Below are 6,000 nucleotides of genomic sequence, written 5' to 3' on the forward strand. Positions count from 1 at the left end.
GCAACCTACAGGGAAAAAGGATGGATGAGCCCTCTCCCTTCTCTGCTCTCTGGAAAAAAGGTCTCAGTTAATAAGAGTTCTGTTACTTCAAGCCTTTTGCATCTTTTTTATTAGTAAAATACAATCTGAGGAAAACAATATGGAACAGATATTGAGCGGATATTGAACTGATACTGGGTTTTATTTAGATTTCCCTGGCTGGTGAATCTGCCCTCCAGCTTACAGCCCATGTTCTGCAAAGACGTAAGCATGCGCTTAACTGCCCACACTGTGAGCAGTCCTGGGTTGTTTGCTGTAGTGGGGCCTGACCTGTCAGTTATTCAGACCTGAGGAATGGCTGGAATTTAGGTTCCCTATCTGAGTGCCAAAGATTGTACTTTTCGGCCCAGCCCTGAGGAAAGGGTGGGTGTGACAGCTTCTCGAGTACTGACACATCTGAGAAGAAAGCTGAATCACTACCTAGCAATTTAGGATTGGCTCATCTCATCTCCCCAGATAGGCACTTTTTACCTTGAGCATGCCCACAACACGCAAATATGAGCACATTCATGCCAGAGTACCCAGCAGCCTTTCTGGTCCTGAAATCACCCTTCTAAACATTCCTTGGGCACCCATCTCCCACTTAGGTTCTTGATTAGGAGCCTATCTGCACATGAGGGTGCACAACTCTCTTGTAAATTGCCAACCTAAGCTGCTATTTTTCCAAGTGGAAAACACTATTTACTTTTTCCTAAGCAAGGTGGCTTTCATAAAAGTAAAATGGAGCCTCTATTTAGAGTATCCATAAAAGCACATATAGTACATAATAAAAGAAAATCAATATGAGCCTTTTGACAGCTGAAATAAGATGCTCCATAATGTTGTGCCAGTCTCAGAGCATTGTGCACTTCACTGTGTAGGCCTTTGTACTTCTCTATTTAAATCACTTGCAGTGATAAAAAATAGCTTTGTCCTTTTTTGCCAACATTGCATATGCCTTCAGACTTTCTTTTTAAAAATGGCTAAGAAGTTAAAATCAGTGGTTGTATCATACTTAATTAGCTGATGTTAAATTAGATTGGCAGGGAGTGTATTTGGGCTGTATCCTGAAAAACAAAACAAAAAACAAAAAGACCACCAAATGTATCACTTTTCATTGAGGGTTGTGTGGTGTGCTGCTTACAAGTATAAACAGTATCTTTGCAAGGAAGAATACTTTGGCAAGATTTGGAGGTTGTTTAGAAGGAACAAAAGCTGTTCGAGATCTACTGTATTTAGTAATGTTCTCCTGTCCAAATCTCTCCAAATGGCTTTTTTAATTTGAAGCAGACACATGCCAGATGTGTCATCATGATGCTTAATGCACTACTGGAAGGCATTCGGATACTATGGTGATAAGCAAGGTTTAGGAGCCTATATAGAAGAGAACAATGGTTCAGCTGGATGAGCTGCTGGAAGGATTAATATTGGACAAAATTGGGGGGCGGGGTTGAGTGTTTACAGACAATAAAGGAGCAATCATTCCGTGTATTAAGTATTTGAGAGTCGTGCAAAATGCAACTGTTTGCAATATCGACTGGTGAAGAAAAATACCATGGAACATTCAAACAGGAGGTGGGTAGGCATGTTCCACTAGTGCTCAGTGCATGCGTGTTGTTTGCTTATGCAATCCTCATACAAACAAGAGATCACATCTCTGACCTTGTTCAGTCTGCTTTGCATGGCTGAAGCAGTGCAAAGCAGTAGGAAAGTTACCTTTCAAGGAGCATCTGAAGATTCCCCTGACATAGGAGAAGCCTAAAGTGGTGCAAAGCTGGATAAAGTGAGGGGCGAGGCATGTAAGGGGAAGCTCGGCCAATTCTCATCTGGTGGAGTGCTCCCTCTGCTTAAAGCAGCCCAAACATCCCCCAATGATCCCTGGCTCAGAGGAGTAGAAAGGTGACTTAGAATATGTTGAGCAGAGCTGAGAATGTGGTCATTTTGTGTATGGGAAAAGTAACACCTACTAACTGTGTTATTTTACTTTTTGGTTTTCCCCTCCCCACTGAGTCAAAAAAGAACACTAACACAGGGCTTGGACCAGGAGGAAGCAATGCTTCTTACTACATGCTACCGAAAGAAATCCCACATGCAACTGGATCCCAGTACAAAAAGCATACTTAAAATGCTATATAAAGTAATACAGTATGTTGATGGGTTTTATTTTAAGCTTGTGATATGCATATTGGTATAGACACTGAAATACTACTCCCATATGTTAATAGGCTTGCAGATCTCTAGCCTCCAGTTTCTGAAATGTTGCTAAGGAACAGATGCACTTCCTGGGTGAGTTATATTTCTGCTAATGCTTACAAAGAAAAGGCCATTTCATTTTTTTTTTTTTTGCATATTTGACCTTCACACACTGAAGGTCATTTTAATGCTAGAACATCAGCACTGATCCATAGGGTGAGCTAGAAATGGTGTGGATCACCATTCTGAATATGTTCCAGAGGACGTTATTCAGGTGTTTACATGCCCTCTGGGACATTCAGTCTCCTCATTTTTCCCATTATGTTAAATGAATGCATACACTTCTAATAAAAGTCATATAATTTTGACAAAAATTGAATAAGCCACTCAGAAATAACATTTAAAAAACTTTTTCACAGAGCAACATTCCGTACTGGATACTGCCAGTTCTAAACTTTGTCTCCTGGACATTACTGTCCGTTATATGCCCTCGCCTTTTGCTTGAGATACATATTAATCTTGCCGCAATCCATCATCTAACCAGGGAAGCTTGCAACTCTGTCTCAGGTAATGAATTAATGAGACTAATCAGTGTCTTGTGGGGAGGGCAAGTTATTTCCGCTCCTGTTAACACCATAACAGTGTCACCCTAGGGTGTGGACTGCATTCTCATCAACAAGATGAATGAAGCACAAGAGGGGGGCACAGCAGAAGAAAAAGTTCTGGAAACTGGTCAGTTTCCCAGTTGTTGAACCCTGTGTGTACAGAGGGAATTGTATAACACTCAGATTTTTTTCATTTATATATCATCAGTTATCTTTACATAGTAGGAGTTATCCAGCATAGATGCCCTTTCGCCAGATTAAGCTGCAACTATAATGCTCTGACTGATAGAACAAGAATGCAAATCTCATATAGGTAGTCCTTATTTAAAACTGATGAGCAAGGTAATTGGGAAAACAAAAATCATATGGTATGCCTTTTATCAGGAAACTGTCTTATTATTACTGAGCATATTAAAAGGATTAGAATTAAGGTGTGCTGTGCACATGTGGAACACCTGTGATAAACACTCCTAAAAATAATTCGGCAGCACACAGTCTTTACCAGGGCATAAATTCCTCAATTAAAGCTGGCAAACTGAAGGTTTATCAAAGTGGTGATCATTTTTTCTTCACAGCTCACATTGTTTAAATATTGAGATTTGCTGGAATTCTTTTCATTCAGGTGCAAAAATCTAAGGTTTTGGTGATTTATTTTCTGCCAAGTTATTCCACTATTACCTGTGAAATGTCTGATGAATAGCTAACTAGAGAGAAAATGCAAAGCAATTCACTGGAGGAAAAAGAGCCAGTTTCCAGCATCCCTTTGTGATAAGTAATCTTTCCTGAGCTCATTCTCCTATAAAATGAGGCTTGTGATCGATCCCTGAAGTTTCTTGAGGTTCTGAGATTGACTGGACTCTTCACAGTAGAGTAGTCTAAGCTCTGCTCTAAAATTAGTCAGCAGCACTAACAAGCCTTCATCTATTCCCTCGCTGCATGCTTGAAAGAGCCATAGATAATGAGGGAGTACATTTTTTGCCAAAGGCTGACCTTCTGGAATAAAATAATGATTTTGTTTTGTGTACCAAACCCAAGAGAAGTTTGGGTTTGGTACACAAACATGGCCTGTACTAGTATAATGAAAAGTCACAAATTAAGCAGTTCAGATGGGTACTTCAGGGATATAAATATAGCAACAAATAAATAAATCAAGTTACAGCTCATCCATACTGGGTTTGTAACTGAGAATTGTGACTTGTGCCTCTCAACTACTGTACTGTACTTTAATTTTAGGTGCAGTGCTGATTTCTCGGGGTAATAGATTTATCCACAGTCTCAACTTCTGTGCATGATAATGCACTTGTATAATAGGGATTTGATGGAACCCCACCCTGAACCTTGTATCTTACAATTAGTGGGACACAAGTCCAAATCCAAATCCCCAAACTTTCTGGTGAGACCATTAGTAGCCCTTTATCTTTCTGACCCTCTGAAGAGTCCTTCCACCAGGGCATTTCTCAACAGGAAATTCCCTCCAGAACATTCTGCAGTCACAGTGTGAGTCAGGCAGTAGCAGGAGGAAATCAGGAAGATGTTTGTTACATTTGCCAGCTCACTCCTCCACACAGTGCTTTTCCTTAGTAAATACTAATAATCTCTTGGCAGTACGCGTAGGCTCTTGGACAATAAGGATATACTGCAGGCAATCTATACTTAGAGATTTTCACTGAACACAGGGAGCTATTGTTATCTCACAGCACATTGCTTTAACTACAGAATTACATTTTCAGCCTCTAGGCATTGATTGTGTGGCAAAACACTGCTTTTCTGAAGGTCCACTAACTTATTTCTACTCTTGCCAACTTACCTGCCCATCAAAATCTTAATATCCATGTATGTACAAATGGGGCCATTAATTCAAATTTTACTGCCCTTACAACCAGTGGAAAAATGCGCTGAGCAAAAATACAGTGCCATTTTACCCCATGGTTGCCATGAGAATAGTTAGAGAGACCAGGTGTCCTGATTTTATAGGGACAGTCTCAAAATTTGGGACTTTGTCTTTTATAGGTCCTATTACCACCCCACACACACACACTCCCTGTTCCAATTTTTCACCCTTGCTATCAGGTCACCCTAACAGTAGTCCACTCTATCATCTATGTTACTCTCTACCAATACTGCTTGGTTCTACTTTTAAATGAGCAAAGGAAAGGACAGAAACTTTATCTCTCCTCCTTGGTCCAATTCAATGCATTGTAAGGAGGCTTTTTTCCCTTAAAATGAAAGTTGTCATATTCCTTTTGGGTCTGATCCAAAGCCCACTAAAGTCAATGGAAATCTTCCATTTGACTGCGGTAGGCTTTGCCTCAGATCCCTAGTGAGTACTAACAAAAAGGATCCAGCCATTAGAAATGGAAAGGTATCCTAGGAATTGCATTTTCTCCTTTATCACAGTAAAGTTAACTGATATTTAACTGAATAGATAGTGGGGTAAGAGACAACTCTATGATATGGATGGTTTTGCTTGTAAGAATACTAAACAAAACTGAAAACTTTTATATCAGGGGAGTAGCGTGTTAGTCTGTACCCACAAAAACAATGAGGAGTCTGGTGGCACCTTAAAGGCTAACACATTTATTTGGGCATAAGCTTCATGGGTAAAAAAACCCACTTTTTCAGATGCATGGAGTGAAAATTACAGATGTAGCTTGTGTGGCATTTACAGGCATAAATGTGATATATGTCATTATGTGCCAGCAATGCCCTTCTGCCATGTACATTAGCCAAACCGGACAGTCTCTACAGAAAAGAATAAATGGACACAAATCAGACATCAGGAATGGTGACATACAAAAGCCAGTAGGAGAACACTTCAATCTCCCTGGACATTCTATAACAGATTTAAAAGTAGCTATACTTAAAAAAAAAATCTTCAAAAACAGACTTCAAAGAGAAACTGCGGAGCTACAATTCATTTGCAAATTTAACACCATTAATTTGCGATTGAATAGGGACTGGGAGTCACTGGCTCATAACAAAACCATTTTCCCTCTCTTGGTATTGACACTTTCTCATCAATTACTGGGAGTGGACCACATCCACCCTGACTGAATTGGCAACATTGGTTCTCCACTTATAGGGTAACTCCCTTCTCTTCTTTTGTCAGTATATTTATACTTGCATCTGTAATTTTCACTCCATGCATCTGAAGAAATGCATCTTTAAGGTGCACGGAACTCCC

Source organism: Lepidochelys kempii, chromosome 1 (genome assembly GCF_965140265.1).
Source record: "Lepidochelys kempii isolate rLepKem1 chromosome 1, rLepKem1.hap2, whole genome shotgun sequence".
NCBI lineage: Eukaryota > Metazoa > Chordata > Testudines > Cheloniidae > Lepidochelys > Lepidochelys kempii.